The following is an 8,227-nucleotide window of genomic DNA, read 5'->3' on the forward strand; positions in this document are numbered from 1 at the left end:
CGAACCTCCGCCGGGACCAGACGCACAGTCCCTGACCGCTCGGCTAATCCCACGCGGCTATGAAGTTTTTTCTGAAAGTATTTGTATGGAGTGTAGCCATGTGCAGAAATGAAACATGAACGATAAACAGTTTAGACAAGAAGAGAATAGAAGTCTTTGAAATGTGGTGCTACAGCAGAATGCTGAAGATTAGGCGCGCAGATCACGTAACTGGCTAGGAAATTGGGAGAAAAGAAATTTGTGGTACAACCCGACCAGAAGAAGAGATCGGATGTAAGGACATATTCTGAGACACAAAGGAATCACGAATTTAGTACTGGAGGGAAATGTGGGGGGAAAAAATCGAAGAGGGAGGTCAAGAGATGAATACAGTAACCAGATTCAGAAAGTGTAGGTTGCAGTAATTATTCGGAGATGAAAATGGGATAGAGTAGCACGGAGAGCTGCATCAGGTCAGTCTTCGGACCGAACACAAAATCATCCCTGGAGATACTTATGAATAACCCTGCATATTCTGCACATGATTTTCATTATCCGCTGTCATATTAACTGAATGGTATATTCGTCATAAGTAATATATACTCTTGGTTTACATTGGACAATGATGTCACTGGCGTCATCAGCAGGTCGCGATAGGTGCCGCGGAAATAATGACGCACCGCAGCTGGTAACGGCGTTCTGCCTGCCCCTTGGAGCGAACCTCGGGTCTCCGACCCCGCAAGCTGGCAGGCTCCCATCTCGGCCCCCGCCGTCTCTGAGGAGAGTGAGGAATTTCTCGTTTATGGCTGATAGCGTGGCGAAAGCTGCTGAGTGGCCCCGCGGTTTAAACTTTCCGGTGGGATTCCTCATATGCTCCTGGAAGACCGTCGACAGCAATACTAACGACTGGCTCCAGGTCGTTCTATGCCAATTTCTCTCTCTCTCTCTCTCTCTCTCTCTCTCTCTCTCTCTCTCTCTCTCCTACCCCACCATACCATTATCCTATAGCACTTAACAGGCGCCACGTTTTACCTTTCGGAAGATCGAAAAACTCCTCTGTAGGACTCAAGAATCGAAATGGGTCCCGTAAGCCAACGATCGTGATAAGACCTCCTCACTCAGTTCGTCCACGAGAACCAGAAGGAAACAAATATCGGCGCCCAAGTAGATGCCGTGTTCCTCGACTTCCAGAAAGCGTTCGATACAGTAGCGCAGTGTCGCGTATTCAATATGAGAACTGTTTTGTGATTGGACTGAAGAGATTATAGCAAACGTAACATAGCATGTCATTGTTAAGGAATGAAATGTCCATCAGTAAAAGTAACTTCGGGCATATCCCGAGGGAGGCTTATAGGACTACTGAAGATTTGATGGGTAGGTCACATAACTAATGTTGAGGTACTGAATAGAATTGGGGAGATGAGAAATTTGTGATACAAGTTGACCAAAATTTGTGACACAACTTGACCAAAAGAAGGGATTGGTTGATAGGACACATTCTGAGACATCAAGGGATCACCAACTCAGTATTGGACCGAAGTCTAGAGCGGGGGGGTAGAAACCAAGACATGAAGGGGTAGAAACCAAGAGATGAATACAGTGAGCAGATTCAGAAGAATGTCGGTTGCAGAAGTTATTCGGAGAAAAAGAGACTCTTACAGAATAGAGTAGCATGGAGGCTTGCCTCAAACTAGTCTTCGAACCGAAGACCACAAAAACATCATTCTCTAAATACACTGGTGTGCAAAACTTAAAGGACAAAAGTAACTTTAGCTGGATATGTCACTATCAAGTAGCACCGCTCTTTAAATCTTGGACCATGCATTCAAAGAGTGCTGCAATATAGCACAGAAGGTAACTGAAACAAATACGCAATGAGACTGACAGAGGTGACAATAATTTGACTGAAGTCACTGCGCTTTATGATGGCTGTAGCCTATCTTCGAGATCTCCGTGAGCTTATCTTACAACAAGATTACACAACACTTATCACCATACAAAAGGTGTTCGATTACTGGCATGGTCAGCAGGCTATACAGATCTCTCACCCACTGGAAACATCTACTCATGGGCTCAGGACACATCTCGCCAACCACTACGACTGATGAACTCTGGTACAGAGTCGCAGTAATATGGAATGACGAACCGGTATGTGCCGCCTAAACTCAACTTGACTCGATGTCCATCCCTGTTAGAGCCATTATTGCTACCAGAGATGGCAGCGCTGTGTATTGAAGTTTGCATCCTGTATGCCTCCAAATCACTTTCGAATTTAATGGGGAAGGGGGGGGGACGCAAGTCAAAGCTATAAAAATTGTGAAAAAAATTGTATTGGCTCTTCATTTACTACTTCGTATTGAAATTTCAATGTCTGAATATTACGTTCCAGTACGACTCATAAGCGTGATAAAAATGATAATTTGGAAAAGCATGAGTGGGGCTACACCCGTTTTTTGCTGTGTATTTTCTCATATTATTTATTCCTTCTGGTTTCCCTACAGTTTTATGCAATCAAAATGCGGGGAATGTTTGTATGGTACATCGAAAAGGCTTTGGAATAGCATCACTACCACTGCTGTTGTACCCTTTGGTTGAAGGTGTTTTTGTTTATTAGTGGTTACAAAGGAGTGGCTTTTACGAAAGTTGTGTGTAAATCTATTAACACAATCTGCAGCATGACTCGTTCCAGTAAAGTGTTTAAAAAGGTTAGGAAGTATCGTTCTTCTAGGTATTATAAGGACAACTTGAAAATTAGCTTAGTAATTACAATCAATGAAGACCCTCTTCAGGCAAGGAAACAAGTGCTTTGAAAAAGATAATTGAGGCGGCTAACGTTACTGTTGCACAGTTTTAATATCTGGTTAACTTAAGAAGGGGCCAACGGCCTTGCCGCAGTGGTAACACCGTTTCCCGTCAGATCACCGAAGTTAAGCGCTGTCGGGCTGGGCTAGCACTTGGATGGGTGACCAGCCGGTCTGCCGAGCGCTGTTGGCAAGTGGGGTGCACTCAGTCCTTGTGAGGCAATCTGTTAAGGTACTTGATTGAGAAGAAGCGGCCCCGGTCTCGGAAACTGATATACGGCTCGAAGAGCGGTGTGCTGACCACATGCCCTTCCATATTCGCATCCAGTGACGCCTATGGTCTGAGGATGACACGGCGGCCGGTCGGTATCTCTGGGCCTTCATGGCCAATTCGGGCGGAGTTTAGTTTTTTTTTAACTTAAGAAGATGAACAAAGAAAAAGATTGCTTGAGGCTGAAGAGGAGTATGCATATGGTTTGCACTAGTTCACCCAGAGAAGGTACGGCCGAATACAAACAATGTCAAATCCTTAATCCAGGTTTTCCGTAATTTACAATCTGGAAAATGTATATACATTTTCCTCACAAACCACTGACGTTAGAATACTTAAATTTTGCACAAATTAGTCAATTCTATTGTGAAACATTCTGTTGAAAGAATTTTCATTTGATACAATATTAAGGCATTATTGTAGGAGAAAAGCCTTAAATTTTGGTGCTTTTTTCCCAGATATTTGGAGAGATGTAAAAACAAAGCAAAAAAAGTATTCATCGTATATCAAACTTTGAACAAAACATGGTTCAAATGGCTCTGAGCACTATGGGACTTAACTTCTGAGGTCATCAGTCCCCTAGAACTTAGAACTACTTAAACCTAACAAACCTAAGGACATCACACAGATCCGTGCCCGAGGCAGGATTCGAACCCGCGACTGTAGCAGTCGCGCGATTCGAGACTGTAGCGCCTAGAACCGCTCGGCCACCTCGGCCGGTCAAAAAACTTTGAAGAAAAAGGCATTAATTTCGCTCTCATGGATGTTTCAGAAAAGAACATTTGGACTCATCTTATTGATAAAATTTTAAATGTTTATAATTAAAACCGTATAAACTCAATAAGCATGAAACCTTGCATGTGTATGGACATAATGAAGTTTCATTGTCTTGAAAGGTTTTCTTCAGTGTATTACAGTTTGGCATACATCCCTCGACAATCACGGATTTTTCCTGCTGCACCGTATGTGCACAGCAACTAAGATTTCGTTATGTACTGTCCTTTCAGATGTTGAAATGTTGATGGCCAGTAATCTAATATTGCCGCCTAGAGAAAGATTCAGATTCTTTCTGCGGTTCTACGCTCGGTATAGCCGTCTGAGGATTATGATTCATTTAGTTCCAATACGATGGGTGTAGAGGAATAACGGGAAAGTTTAAACTGATTGTAAATCGAGCCATGGAAAAAGTAGGTGCCGAGTAAATGAATTAAGGATGGGAAAGACCCATTGTGGGTTAATAATAGAATTCGGAAAATGCTGAGGAAGCAGTGATTGGTGCACTCTCAGTTCAAAAAAGAACGTGCAAATGTCGAGAGGCAGAAGTTAGTAGAAATTCGTTCGTCTGCAAGATGATCGATGCGCGTAGCATACAACAACTTCTACAGTCATACTTTTGCGGAAGATTGTGCCGAGAACCCAAGAAAATTCTCGCCATACCATAAGTCGTTAGGCGGATCGAAGGCCAATATGCAGTCAGACGTCGACCAATCTGGAGTGGCAATAGAGGACAGCAAAAGAAAAGCTGATTTTGCGATTAAGAAATCGTTCACGCAGGAGGATCCTACAAACATACTGCAAAACATGAAACTTCCTGGCAGATTAAAACTGTGTGCCGGACCGAGACTCGAACTCGGGACCTTTGCCTTTCACGGGCAAGTGCTCTACCATCTAAGCTACCCAAGCACGACTCACGACCCGTCCTCACAGCTTCAATTCAGCCAGTACCTCGTCTCCCACCTTCCAAACTTCACAGAAGGTCTTCTGCGAACCAGATGGTAGAGCACTTGCCTGCGAAAGGCAAAGGTCCCGAGTTCGAGTCTCGGTCCAGCACATAGTTTTAATCTGCCAGGAAGTATCATATCAGCGCACTCTCCGCTGCAGAGTGGAAATCTTATTCTGGATACTGCAAAACATACCGGGTGATCAAAAAGTCTGTATAAATTTCAAAACTTAATAAACCACGGAATAGTGTAGATAGAGAGGTAAAAATTGACACACATGCTTGGAATGACTTGGGGCTTTATTAGAACAAAAAAATAAAACACCCCATTTTGCTAGACGCGTGAAAGATCTCTTGCACGCGTCGTTTGGTGATGATCGTGTGCTCAGCCGCCACTTTCGTCACGCTTGGCCTCCCAGGTCCCCAGACCTCAGTCCGTGCGATTATTGGCTTTGGGGTTACCTGAAGTCGCAAGTGTATCGTGATCGAGCGACATCTCTAGGGATGCTGAAAGACAACATCCGACGCCAATGCCTCACCATAATTCCGGACATGCTTTACAGTGCTGTTCACAACATTATTCCTCGACTATAGCTATTGTTGAGGAATCATGGTGGATATATTGAGCGTTTCCTGTAAAGAACATCATCTTTGCTTTGTCATACTTTGTTACGCTAATTATTGCTATTCTGATCAGATGAAGCGCCATCTGTCGGACATTTTTTGAACTTTTGTATTTTTTTGGTTCTAATAAAACCCGATGTCATTCCAAGCATGTGTGTCAATTTGTACCTCTCTATCTACATTATTCCGTGATTTATTCAGTTTTCAAATTTCTACTGACTTTTTGATCACCCGTTATTTTGCACTGAGGTCCGTCCTCACCCTCCTCCTAAGAACATAGTAATGGACATAGCTGGCGTAGAGAAACAACTGAAAGATTACAACAAAATAGGTAATCACGTCGGCAACCTTGCCACATGAATCATCTGAATGCAAATGACACCTCCGGCAACGTACTGTTCTTTGACATGTGAATATCGCTCTCCCACGAGTTTTGTCACTTCAGTGTATTTCTCATGATGGATGTCTAAAATGAGCCGTAACCACGGAAGAGTTGCCGTAGACTCCGAACGACGGAGACATTAGGCTATCGCTGACTGGTGTAGAGGGGCGATGTCTCCGGCGAGGCAGGAGGCGCCGGGCCGGCAGCGGTCCCGGTCAGGCCGCGTCCGCAGCCGCTATCTGGGGCCGAATATCTGGCATTCCGGCCGGGTCAGGGGTCGCGGCTGGGCTGGCGGGATGCAGGCGGGCAGGTGCGCGCCCGCAAACGCCGCCTGTCAGCGCACCGCCGCTTCACTTCCTCGCCACCAGGTCCCTCCAAAACACCAACTGAAGCAGCTGCATGCGTCAGCTACGTCCTCGTGACGTCTGTAACTGAGGTGCGTTCCAAGCAGAGCTGTCACTGAGTTTCTTTCGGCGGAAAACCAGAGCATCTCAGACATTCGTAGGCGCTTGCAGAATGTCTACGGACATCTGGTAGCGAACAAAGTACGCTGAGTCGTTGGGGGAGCCGTCTGTCATCGTCGCAACAAGGCCGCGCATACCTGTCCGGCCTCTCGCGTGCCGGTCACTCGCACACAGCTGTGACGCCTGCACTGTCGGGACGTGCGGACACTCTCATCTCCGGATCACAATCAAACAACTCGCTGCATAAATGGGCGTCTCTGTTAATAGTGCTGACACACTCGTTCACTAGTGCGGGTACTCAAAGGTGTGTGTCACCTGCATTCCTCGCGGTCTAACAGAAGAGCGTAAGGAGCAATAAAGGACCATCAGTGAGCAATTGCTCGCGCGTTACGAGGCTGACCGCAATATTTACACTACTGGCCATTAAAATTGCTACACCAAGAAGAAACGCAGATGAGGAACGGGTATTCATTGGACAAATATGTTATACTACTACTGACATGTGATTACATTTTCACGAAATTTGGGTGCATAAATCCTGAGAAATCAGTACCCAGTAACGGCCTTGATACGACTGGGCATTGAGTCAAACAGAGCTTGGATGGCGTGTACAGGTACAGCTGCCCATGCAGCTTCAACACGATACCACAGTTCATCAAGAGTATTGTGACTAGCCCGTTGCTCGGCCATCATTGACCACACGTTTTCAATTGGTGAGAGATCTGGAGAATGTGCTGGCCAGGGCAGCAGTCGAATAATTTCTGTATACAGAAAGGCCCGTACAGGACCTGCAACATGCGGTGTTGCATTATCTTGCTGAAATGTGGGGTTTCGCAGGGATCGAATGAAGGGTAGAGCCACGGATCGTAACACATCTGAAATGTAACGTCCACTGTTCAAAGTGCCGTCAATGCGAACAAGAGGTGACCGAGACGTGTAACCAATGGCACCCCATACCATCACGCCGTGTGATATGCTAGTATGGCGATGACGAATACAAGCTTCCAATGTGCGTTCAACTCGATGAGGACAAACACGGATGCGACCATCACGATGCTGTAAACTGAACCTGGATTCATCCGAAAAAATGACGTTTTGCCATTCGTGCACCCAGGTTCGTCTTTGAGTACACCATCGCAGGCGCTCCTGTCGGTGATGCAGCGTCAAGGGTAATCGCAGCCATGGTCTCCGAGCTGGTAGTTCATGCTGTTGCAAACATCGTTGAGCTGTTCGCGCAGATGGTTGTGTTGCAAACGTCCCCATCTGTTGACTCAGAGATCGAGACGTGGCTGCACGATCCGTTACAGCCATGCGGATAAGATGCCTGTCATATCGACTGCTAGTGATACGAGGCCGTTGGGATCCAGCACGGCGTTCCGTATTACCCTCCTGAACCCACCGATTCCATATTCTGCTTACAGTCATTGGATCTCGACCAACGCGAGCAGCAGTGTCGCGATATGATAAACTGCAATCGCGATAGGCTGCAATCCGCCCTTTATCAAAGTCTGAGACGTGATGGTACGCATCTCTCTTCCTTACACGAGGCATCACAACAACGTTTCTCTACAACCGATTTCTCATACGCGAACAGTAGTTGACCGGCGTTGCCTAAACTTTCCTCATGTCAGCACTTTGTAGGTGCCGCCACCGGGAATCGTTAGGGAATTCAATATTCCGACATCCACAACGCACCTCTCACAACGAACAACGCAATGGCCGACGGCCTCCAGCTAATGAGCGACAGCAGCGGCGTTTGCGTAGACCTGCCACTGCTAACAGACAACCAACACTGCATCAAATAAGGACAGAAATCAATGTGGGACGTACGTCGAAAGCATCCGTTAGGACAGGGCAGTAAAATTTGGCGTTAATGAGCTCTGACAGCAGACAGTCGATGTGAGTGCCTTTGCTAACAGCACGACATCGCCTAAAGTACCTCTCATATGCCTTAGACGACCTTAGACGACTGGAATACCTTGTCGT

The 8,227-nt window shown here is 46.1% G+C and overlaps 1 pseudogene; it reads left to right on the plus strand.

Moving 5' to 3' along the window:
* The first annotated feature begins 2,855 nt into the window (after nucleotides 1-2,855).
* On the plus strand, nucleotides 2,856-2,973 carry LOC124712657 (annotated as a pseudogene).
* Nucleotides 2,974-8,227: the final 5,254 nt, after the last annotated feature.

The sequence above is a fragment of the Schistocerca piceifrons genome, chromosome 8 (genome assembly GCF_021461385.2).
Source record: "Schistocerca piceifrons isolate TAMUIC-IGC-003096 chromosome 8, iqSchPice1.1, whole genome shotgun sequence".
Classification (NCBI taxonomy): domain Eukaryota; kingdom Metazoa; phylum Arthropoda; class Insecta; order Orthoptera; family Acrididae; genus Schistocerca; species Schistocerca piceifrons.